Raw genomic sequence first — 12013 nt, 5'->3', positions numbered from 1 at the left:
GCTTCTCCGCCCCCCCCAGGCTTCCCGCGAATCAGCTGTTCGCGCGGGAAGCCGGGGCGGGCTGAGAAGCAGGCGGCAGCTTTGCACTCAGGCCCAGGGAGGCGGAGGTGAGCTGGGGTGGGGGGGCATGAGGAGGGCCACCCGCACTGCAGCAGGTAACCTGGGGGGGGGGAGGCGCACGCAGGGGAAGTGCTCCCTGCCCCAGCTCACCTCTGCCACCCTCAGCCTGAGCGGGAAGCCGCCTCCTGCTCCTCAGCCCTCCCAGGCTTCCTGCCGAACAGCTGATTCACGGGAAGCCGGGGGTGGGTTGGGGGGGGGCGCAGGCGTGGAGAAGCAGAGCAGGGCGGTGAGTTCAGGGACGGAGGCGGAGCGGAGGTGAGGGGAGCCTGGGCCGGGCGCGGGGTGGGGAGCTGCCGGTGGGTGCTCTGCATCCACCAAATTTTCCCCGTGGGTGCTGCAGCCCCAGAGCACCCACAGAGTCGGCACCTAAGGCGCCACTTTTGATGTGATCAGTGGCGGGAGCGGCCGCTCCCCCTGCTCCCCCCCAGCTATGCTACCATAACAATAACAGCCTTTGCAGTGCGCAACAAGTTTTACTGGTCCTACAAACTTTAGGAACCATGCTACTCCATGTTGAGCACCATCTATTAGCACCTTAACTATACACATATATAGAGCTACAGAGTACTCCTGCAATAGTTTGACTGAGCCAGGGATTAAAGCTTGGATTTTCAAAGGCATTTAAGAAAGGCAGGAGCCCAGTTCTTATTGAATTTCAATTGAACTTGGGCACCTAACTTCTTTGAAAATGCCACTCTAAATCCAGGTCTCTAGAAAGCTACAGGATTATTTTTCTTCCTTGTTCTTTTTTTTTTTTCATTAGGTCAGATTCATTTGCCTCAACAGGCATTTTCATTCTGTTTATTACAAATATCTACCAAAGAAGCAATGGTATCTGCAGCATCTATTATGGTACTGTATAAATTGCAAAAAGTTCTTTTCAGAACGCACCACATACCTTCACTTTCTGGATCCTTGATTATGCTTTTATTTCAAGGAACAGCATAAACAGCAAAATATTCAATGCATATTTGAAACACAGAAATGGTGCACTTCTAAACAAGATTTATTGCTGTTAATGAAGTTTGGAAGCCCTTGGGGGTAAGAAAGATGATACCGAAAATCTCTAGAGAGGCCCTTCACAGTTATAAAATATTTCCTTCATAAACTGTGGAGCAGAAATTCTACCACTAAAAGACTTTGATTCAGTTTCAAAGGGATCATGTCTTTAGCTCAAAGCATTTCCATGCAGTTGGGACCTATAGCATTGCTATGTAATTTTGTCCAATGGTGGATGTGTTTCCTTTATAAAAGCTTTTTCTGTTTAGTCCCTGCATGATAATTCTACAAAGATAAATAAAAACAAAATGCAATACTTCATGCAAGCTATTGATAAAAGAGTAAAATACTTTGCAAGGTGGCAGAACACTCTTTGAATGTACTTAACTTAGTTCTTATAAACAATTCCAAACTGATCAGACCGGTAAGCAAAGGCCCCTGGGTAGCTAGGGGACAGGCAAAGGCAGTGCACACTTCTCACCATGGTAGGATAGCTCAGCCCTGACGCGGAGAGAGCATCCTCTGGGAATGAGAGAGCAATTCAGTCTCCATGCCTGTTCAGCCCACAGCCTCTCAAATGAGCCTGACAAGGAGATTGGTCATTTTTGGTATGTACACACTGCACTAAAAGACTCGTGTCTGGCCCAGGCCAGTTAGCTGGGGCTCGCAGAGCTTAAACTGCAGGGCTATAAAATTTCAGTGTAGATAAACCAAGGGTTGTGAGTTCAATCCTTGAGGGGGGCCATTTAGGGATCTGGGGCAAAAATTGGGGATTGGTCCCGCTTCAAGCAGGGGGTTGGACTAGATGACCTCCTGAGGTCCCTTCCAACCCTAACCTTCTATGATTCTATGATTCTATGTTCGAGCTCTAGTATCCTCCTCTCTTGCAGGATCTCAAAGCCTGGGCTCCAGCCCTAACCTGAGCAGCTACAGTGCAATTATATAGCCCTGCAGTCCAAACACCGCAAGGCCAAATCAGGTCAACTGGGCTTGCCCTTCTGCAGGTGTTTTATCCCAGTGTAGATGTACCCTGTGACGGTGGTGGTAGACGTTTGTGATATGTACTGCATCTGCTGGAGGCTGGTCAAACTGAATCTATTTCCCCATGTTAAGTATCCTCACACCTTCTTGTCAACTGTCTAAGTAGGCCATCTTGATTATCACTACAAAAGTTTTTTTTTCTCCTGCTGATAATAGCTCATCTTAATTAATTAGCCTCTGACGCCACCTTTTCATATTCTCTGTATGGATCTATCTTCTTACTATATGTTCCATTCTATGCAGCCGATGAAGTGAGCTGTAGCCCACGAAAGCTCATGCTCAAATAAATTGGTTAGTCTCTAAGGTGCCACAAGTCCTCCTGTTCATTTCACGTAGGCAACTAAATAGTCACAGAATGAGAGCAGGTCAATTCTACTTCAAGGAAAACCCATCAGAAAGGTCCAAAGATAGGAAAAACTCCCCTATGACAGAAGAGAGTTGAAGTGCAGTATGATCATGCCCAGTGGTGAGCTGGAGCCAGTTCGCTCCGGTTCACTGGAACCCTTTGTTAAATTTAGAAGCCTTTTTAGAACCGGTTGTTCCGCGGGGCACAACCGGTTCTAAAAGGGCTTCTAAATTTAACAACCGGCCAAAAGTGGCACCTTAGACACTGACTCCATGGCTGCTCCAGAGCTGTTTGCATGGGATGCTGGGGGTAGGCCGGGCTGAGAAGCAAGCGGTGGCTTCGCGCTCAGGCCCAGCAAGGCAGAGGTGAGCTGGGGTAGGGGGGGGCGCGAGGAGGACTGCCCGCGCTGCAGCAGGTAACCCGGGGGCACACAGGGGAACCGCTCCCTGCCCCAGCTCACCTCTGCCACCCTGGGCCTGAGCGCGAAGCCACCACCTGCTTCTCAGCCCTCCCAGGCTTCCCGCGCAAACAGCTGATTCGCGGGAAGCCGGGGGAGGGAAGGGTGGAGAAGCGGAGCGGGGAAGCATGTTCAGGGGAGGAGGCGGAGCAGAGGTGAGCTGGGGCTGGGCACGGGCTGGGGAGCTGCCGGTGGGTGCTCTGCATCCACCAAATTTTCCCCGTGGGTGCTGCACGCCAGAGCACCCAAGGGGTCGGCGCCTAAGGTGCCACTTTTGATGTGATCAGTGGGGGGAGCAGCCGCTCCCCCGCTCCCTCCCAGCTATGCTACCCTGCCCCTAGGAGCCAGAGGGACCTGCCGGATGCTTCCTGGGAGCCGCTCCAGGTAAGCACCGCCGGGTCTCCCCACCTTGCCATCCAGCAGGTCCCTCTGGCTCTTAGGGGTGGGATAGGCACCACTGCGATGGCCCACAAGACTCTCCTGCCCGGTTCTGGGGGCAGTCAGGGGACAGGGGAGGGGGGTGGATGGGGCAGGGGTCCCAGGGTGTGCGTCAAGGAATGTGGGGGGGTTGGATGGGGCAGGAGCCCCAGGGGGCGGGGGTGGGCAATGACCCCCTTGTGGGGTGAGGAGGGAACCGGTTGTTAAGATTTTGGCAGCTCATCACTGGTCATGCCCCCTTCCCAGCCATGCAGATATCAGGGATTCATGTGATTGGGAGAAGCTGGAGGGATGACTGGTGAAAGAGCCCCAAACTCGTTCTGGCCCCTCTGTCAGGTGTGCTCCTGAGCAGCATCAGCCCTCTGTTAGGTGATCAGCTGCCTAGCTCCAGCTTTCCCTCTGCCCCCAGGTTTATACTGGGAACAGTAGTTCCCCTGCTCTACAGCCAGCCTATTGTTCAAAGGTGGCTCCATCTGAATGGAGAACCATCAGTATTGAGGACCCTTAATGGCTTTCCCATTGTTAGCGCCTCTGCCTCCCTCAGAACATGAATCAAACTAATATTGTTTGACTTCCTGGGTGTCCCCGCTCAAAATGGAGGCTATAGTGCAAAAGTGAAGAGCACAGTACAGTTTACAATCAAAATGATGTTCACAAAACAGACTGGAGGTTCTAGCTAGATACAGACATATACCAATCCATCACAGTGATTGTGTAACTCACTCTTAATGCCTGCATGCAAAAGGATAGTGTTATGGTTCTGAAGGCAACTTTAACTATGATTTAACAGCCTTAGTATTCTTTTAACATTGGCTTCTCTATGGAATTTCCAAGAGCAGTTAAAAAAACAAATTATAAAACCAAGACATTCCATTAATGTGCAGTTATGTGCTAGAAAAGTGCAGAACATAATATCTGCACCCACTTAGGCAACAGCTGTCACAGAATAAATTGGGGTTCTCAAGTCATATGTACTTTTATGTATCATATAGAATGCGCCCTGGCATCTCCCTGGGATTGCCATATTTCAGGGTCCCAAAAAGAGGATACTGCCAGAGGGGGAGGGAGCATGAGGGGGCGGGGGAGCTGGAGAGGGGTACAGTTCGGGGTGATGGAGGGGGTTCCTGCAGCAGGGGGTACTCACTGGCGGTGGGGGGCAGTGTTGCTCCCTGTCACAGCGGCAGGGCAGATGCGCAAGCTCAGCTGTCAGTCAGCAACTCCCTGTGGAATCCCCTCCCCAGGGCTGGGAGCTGGAGTCCGGATGGGTGGGATCCAACAGCTGTGGCTTGCAGAGGACTGGACCAGTCAGCTGCAGATGGCAGGGGAAGGACCAATTGGGGCTGTTTCTGAGGTGCAGCTTGTCTGCTCTGCAAACCCCCCTGGACATTTCCTGTTATTTCAAAAATCTGCCAGCCAGAGAAGGGAAGCTCCAAAAAGAGGCTGTCTGGGAAACCCCAAATGTATGGTAACCCTACCTCTCCCACGTGCCTTCACACTACCTCTGAAAAGAGATAGGGCACACACATCATCACAGAACATATTCCACATGTTCCATATTAAAACTGAAATTCCACTCCACTTTCTTATGGACACCTGTGCAACATGAATGGAATACTGGGACATCATTTATTCAGTGGAAATTTCCACTCTGCATACATACATATGTATGCTTAGTGCCAAAGGGATGTTGGCAGCCCCACTGATTGTAATATAGACCACCTGGCTCCTTCAACACTTTAAACCAATAAAAACAAATGTGAAGTTATGGCGGCATGATTAAAAACTGCCAGTGGATCTATGCTATTGAAAACAGCGTTAAAAATAACATTTAGACTGGAAGTGACAGGCAGTGTTTCACAAAAGGATACTTATCTGAAGTCCAACCTGCTTTACTGAAATTGTGGTTTTGCATTTCTTTCATTTGCACGGATATAACAGTTACAACTAAGAGGCTCTGATGCTGTCAGCAAAGTTGACAACTGGGATCCTTCATTTTTCTGTCTGTCTATCAAGCTGAAGCAAACTGGGGTAAGAGGAAGCTCCTGCACAGTTAAGCTGAATGCAGTTTTTCAGCAACTTATTTGCAAAATAGGAGTGTAAACCATAACATAATTAATAGAGATATTTCATAATGTGCGCTGCATGTCACCTCTTTCCCCCTTGCATGGACAGTCACAATTGCTAGCATCTCACTTCCAAAGCCTAACGTCTACCTGACCACTTCTCTCCCTTCTCTGTCTTCAGCACAACTGGCTCACAGCTTAATGTAGCCAACAGAGAGATCCGAATTCCTTTAATGTAGTTACATCCTGCTACATAAGCCAGTTTACAGACTGCTGGTCCTCTCAGCAGAGCTTTAATTAAAGCCCTTTACAAAAGGAAAGGCACTAGAGCCTTCAGTGCTCTCAGGCAAGCCTACAAATCCAACAGCTGAGGAACTAGACCACTTTTATGGCCTAAAACTTGCATAATTAGTATATACACTAGCTGTGCACAGTGCTACTGGGTGTGTGGCAATTCTCCAAAAACGAGCCATATTTGGAGTTTAATGTACCCACCCTAGACACAGCCACATCATATCATTTGAAAGCTTATTTTATGTATGTTTAGATGAGGTGTGTTGTGGAGCTGTCAAGTAGTCCCATAAGCCTGTAGGCAAGGTGAAACAATGGTCCCTAAAATGAGAATGTCTTTTTTTTTTGGCACAGTTCCAGAAACACTGCAACGTGGTAATAATTACAGTGTTTACTGTTTAAGTTAATTTCAGCACCTTAATGGGGTGTTTATTGGTCAAAACCACCACACATGAATTAAAAGATTTGTATTGGTTTTGCAGGGGCAAGTATTTTTTCCCCAGAAATGATGAAGCTGTTTAACATGTAAATATCCAAATTTTGCACTGAACTACATATTCTTAATTGTCAAGGTATCTCACAAGTGATTACAATAGTTTTCTATACTTTCAGTGGACATTTGCTGACCAGATCAGTCTCACGTTGAAGGTTGTGCACCAGTAACAGTAGTTTGCATGCCCACAATTTTCTTCATGGATAGATGGAAATGCATGAGAATTCCTCATGTAATGCTTCTCCATTTGTCAGCATTTTTTACATACAATGTAGTATCTAGGCTTCCTGGGAGATGGTTTTAATGTGTAATTGCCTATGCATGCAGTATTATCCCTTGAAATATTTTAGAAATTAGCTTTTTAATTCAGTGACACTTATGTACCGCTCAGTATTAGTGTTATCGATGACAATACACAGCTTCATATTATGAATATGCAAACACTGTGAGAGAAAGAAAATCACCTAAGTAGAAGTAGCAAAGACAAAATCCACACACAAGTCCTTGTCGCTGCACTGAAGAGGGATGATGAGTGTTAAAGGTCTTACCAACCAGGTTAAACAATATGACAAACCCATTTGACACTGAATCACATCCAGAGGTGCTTATCAATATATCTATTGCATGTCAGATGTACAAGAGTTTCTACTGAAAATAGCAGATGTTGGTGTAGAACAAATAGAAAGATTTGTGAGAAGTGCACTTGATTCTGACGGGACACGTAGCTTCTTCAGCCTAGTCAAGAAATCTGGCATCAAAACGTTTGGGGACATAGCCGAGAAGTCCAAATTTAAGTCTGTCAAGGGGGGGGGACAACCACAGCAGCTCAGTCCAGAAAATGTTTTCTACAGAGCCCTGTCCTTAGCAAGATACAGAGATTATGTTTCAATGGCAACTGTTCTATTGTCCTATTAGGCACAAGTCCTATTGAGTGACCCCATGTCCCTCTTCCATGCTGATGGAACAATGAGAAGAACAGACAAAGGTGAAGTAGGGTATCAGCTGGAAGCTCAAGCTGAAAGAATCCATGAGCTAAGAGAACACAACAACGAAACCACAATGTACCCATCAAAGAGATGCCATGGATGTCATACAAATGATGGCTGAAGACAACATGCGTACATTTGATGAATTGGCTGCTGAGTACTTGAGGCAGGGCCTACAAGGAGTTGATAAAGCTAATTCTGTAATCAAAATCTTTGAAAGCTATGACAATAGTAACTCTGTGAAAACTGCAGAAAGACAGTGCTGAATAGGAGCGAACGTTGGATGCAAGAAATGCCAGGTGGTTGGTGGATGTCCTGTGCCTCCATGGAAGAAATTTCTAAACATGGCGTCCAACAAGCAATAACTTGTAAAATTCCTTTGTGAATATATGGTTCAAAATGCTCCTGAGAGTTCAGGAGCGCATTCAGCACAAACACTCCTTTCTTGCAGGAGGCTTTTCCAATGGTGAAGTAGCAAAATCCATCACCAATAGAAGCATTGAAAAAGCACAAGACTTGTACAGTACTCAAAAGGAAGTCGTCACAAGGATGCCAGTATGGTTTGGGGGTTTCTTGATGTCAAAGGAACCAGAGCAATTAAGTCATCCGATACAGATGTCTTGGCCCTTGCTGCTCACTACGTTCCAGCAATGGAACACATAGATAACATGTGGATCGAAGCAAGCACCATTACCAACACAACTGACCACTGTTGCTTCACCCCTGTGCATGCAACCTGTGATGCACTCACTCCTGCCTTCTGCAACATACTTCCCGCTGTACGTGCATTAACAGCATGTGACTGTGTCATCCCTATTTGGTACAGGAAAAAAAAAATCTGTGTTTAATGTCATGAAAACAAAGGGGGCATACCAGAAGCACCGACTCCATGGGCGCTCCAGGGATGGAGCCCCCACGGAAAAAAAATAGCGGGTGCTCAGCATTCACCAGCTGCCCGCTGTCCTGCCCACTGCAATCAGCTGTTCAGTTGTGTGCAGGAGGTGCTGGGGGGGAGAGGGGAAGGAGCAGGGGCAGGAAGAGGTGGAGTGGGGGCAGGGGTTTGGGGAAGGGGCGGAGGGGGGGACGAGCACCCCCTGGGAACTAGGGAATTTGGCACCTCTAGAGCTTACTGCTTCAGAGATCTTGCCAAAATTTGGAGAGAAGGATGGACAAGCCGCAACTTCTGCAGTAAGGAAGCTGGAAGCAGTGCTGTATGATGAGAGTGAGAAAGAAAAGAAGACCCCCCGAGACATGAATTTCTTGTATCTCAGCCTAGCTATTAAAAAGGACAAGTCACTGGCCAAACTCCCACCACGTGAGGACAGTTGCATATCAAAAAAGCATCTTGGCAAACAAAGATTTGGATGTCTTCGTACATAGCTAAACCAGATATTGGATCACCATTGCAACATGGATGGAAAAATGTGGATGATTAACTACTCCCTCTATTCTTCAAGGGCCCAATGGCATCTGAGCTTCTACAAGATTTTTTTTCAAAAAGAAAAGGAGTACTTGTGGCACCTTAGAGACTAACCAATTTATTTAATTCAAATAAATTGGTTAGTCTCTAAGGTGCCACAAGTACTCCTTTTCTTTTTGCGAATACAGACTAAACGGCTGTTCCTCTGAAACCTGTCAAGATTTTTTTTGTGCCTCTACCAGTAGGGGTCGCTGCACAATCAACTGTGTCTGTTGTCACACAATTCTGCACAAGGAAGGTTGTTCTATGTGCCAAGGCAATGAAGATTGTAGTAACCTACGCACTCTCAACAAAGGTTGCAATCTTGAACAAGATGACGATAATGATGATTATATGATGATGCCTGTACACATTTATTATTAGATTTTTTTTTACCCTCTATATTGTTGTGATGCTTTGAGGTCACAAAGAAATCCAATTTTATTTCTTGAAGTAAGTAATACATTAACAGAAATGAATGCAAATATTCCAAAGTGGTCTTTGTTTATCCCTGTTTCTATAGTAATGGCACCATTTGACAGCTCCATTTCATACCTCATCTTAAAGTAGACATAATAAGCTTTCAAATGATATATTATGTATAGGTGTGGAAAGGGTACATTAAGTCAATCCAATCCGTGGTATCAGCCACTCACCTATACAGATGTAGTTAATACTACAGGTATTTACAGACGCAGATGAGCCAATGATGGATTAATGGAATTCTGACAGTATCACAGAAATGTCATTATTTAGTACATTCATCTCTCAGAGTTTCCAGTTATTTTTTTTTCCATTTTACTGTGAAGGAAATAATTACTTTATTATGAAGGGGGAAGAATGCCAACATGCTGAATGTAATTTCAAATAATGTTATCCATTTACAAAACAACATTATGTACCTTCTTAATCCAAAAACCACTGACAGCTATATCTTGACATTTTCATTATGGGAGCTGTCATAAATAATCTGGAAGGGGGAAAGTGTTTTATTGGAAAGATCCTTCTTATCTTCTTAATCTAATCATTAATCTCCAACAGCACAGGTCAAGTAATTTTTATGATACGGCCTTTAATCCTTTCATCAGTTGTTATTTTTAAGAACCACAGAGCGACTGGGAAGTATAGTGATTCCCTGGTGACAAAATGAACAGTACAGTACTGGCCTGAAAAGTGCTCTATTACAAAAGAGATGGCAATATTTTTTTTCTTTCCCATATGAATTTAGTGGTTGTAAAAAATGCTGATCTCATTACCTGGAAGACTACAAATCTTGGTCATATTATCCACATATGCACAACAGGGCCAAATTAAGGTTGCACAGGGAACCTTACACTTTGGCATTTAACTTTTTGACTCCTTGACTTTGCCACCTTAACATTCATTTCACACACACAACCACACACATATACACTTGCACACACAGGATAGTTTTGGTTTACAGATTTTTACAGAAAAGGGTAGCTATATTTACGTTACTTAACATTTTCATTACAAACGATTCTTGTGACTTTTTTTCAGAAGTTCTAACACCTCCATTCTTTGTTTGTAGCAGGAATTTGGTCTTTGGAAGGGAACTTTTGCTGGTCCCCTGAAATTCCATTCAGATCTGGCCTAGTTACAAACTGGAGTGCTGTCTACAACAGTAATATATATTTCCATGGTCCATTTTTGTTGATCTTATTCACTTTCTTTGGCCCTTCAAATAAATGCACAAAATCTAAAAAGTCTTGTGTTATCTTCAGTCAAGATTCCATGCCACATCACCTTCTTGGGAAGAAGAAGGACATAAAGAATGAAGGCCACATCTTGCTGTGTCATTCTCTCATGATTTCATAAAAGGAATAATTCGACTGCTATCTTTTCTTAGGCCAAATTCTGCTCTCAGTTGCACCTCAGCAACCCCATTTATCTTGGAGATGAGTTGAGATCAGTGGGATTGCATGGATGACAGGGTCCTTACTGATTCTATAGGCCAGTGGCTCTGAACCTTTCCAGGACTGTACGCCTTTCAAGAGTCTGATTTGTCTTGCATACCCCCAAGTTTCACTTCACTTAAAAATTACTTGCTTACAAAATCAGACATAAAAATTCAAAAGTGTCATAGCACGCCATTACTGAACAATTGCTTCTTTTCTCATGTTTACAATATAATTATAAAATAAAGCAATTGGGATATAAATATTGTGCTTACATTTCAGCATATAGTACATAGAGCAGTATAAACAAGTCATTGTCTGTATGAAATTTTAGTTTGTGCTGACTTTGCTAGTTCTTTTTATGTAGCCTGTTGTAAAACTAGATGATTTGATGTACCCGCTGAAAGACCTCTGCATTCCCCTGGGGTAAGCATACCCTTGGTTGAGAAGCACGGCTACAGGCCACAACAGCAAAGTCCAGTTTTGAGTTAACAAAACATATGTGAACCAGAGCACAAAGAAATAGTTCATACCAAGCAAAAGCTTTTTTTTCTTCTATATATTGAACACCTAACTCCAAAGCAAAGATGCAAAAAAAAAGGCCCTGAAAATAGGATCAGTATTTGTCAGAGGCTGAAATTATTTGTCAAGCCATTGATCAGTATGTTGCTTACCATATTTGTCAGCTCTCCTCTCAGCGTCAATTCTTGCTGCTCATGGTTATTTTATATCACTCAAAGAGTTTTACTTGGAGGGAGAAATAGAAAAGAGGGATTTTATATGCCTATTATTTAATTGAAGGACTTTCATTCCAATGGAACGATGGACAAGAAGGATTTTGATGGCCAAGTAAAATGAATTAGATCACATATAATTTCCTAACCCTGAATCTTTATGAACTAATTTGCATAACTCCAGTTCCAATGCCACTGACTTCTTTTGTCCTCCATTGTTTTTCTTTAAATTCAATTGCATGTATATTCATTTTCATGCTCCCGGAGCCAGCATCCCTTTGAGACCTAATTTAGACCCAATATTTAAAACAAACAAACAAACAAACAAACAAAAAAAACTTTGGAAAATAAGAGAGATTCTATTAGAAATGAAGGTCAAGGACAACAGCATCTTTGAAATAATTGACTGAGAAAAGTCAATTTCTGTTTCATTTAAAGACCTTGTTAAGAAGTGTATTTTCTTCTCAGGATATTTTCCTGCATAGGGAATTCAGGTTCTGCTACAGTAAGGGGCCAGCTGCTCCAGCAGTATTGGCTGCTTTGTGCTGCAGCATTGACACAAACTAACCGTAAAGCTGGTGCAACTAGCCTGGGAAGATTATTTCAGGGCAAGAGTAATAGTCCTGTGATGAATGCCAACATAGGGATTTTACACCACTTATCCTCC

The sequence above is a fragment of the Caretta caretta genome, chromosome 2, assembly GCF_965140235.1.
Source record: "Caretta caretta isolate rCarCar2 chromosome 2, rCarCar1.hap1, whole genome shotgun sequence".
In the NCBI taxonomy this organism is placed as follows: Eukaryota; Metazoa; Chordata; order Testudines; family Cheloniidae; genus Caretta; species Caretta caretta.
Note: the sequence above shows the minus strand (reverse complement) of the source record.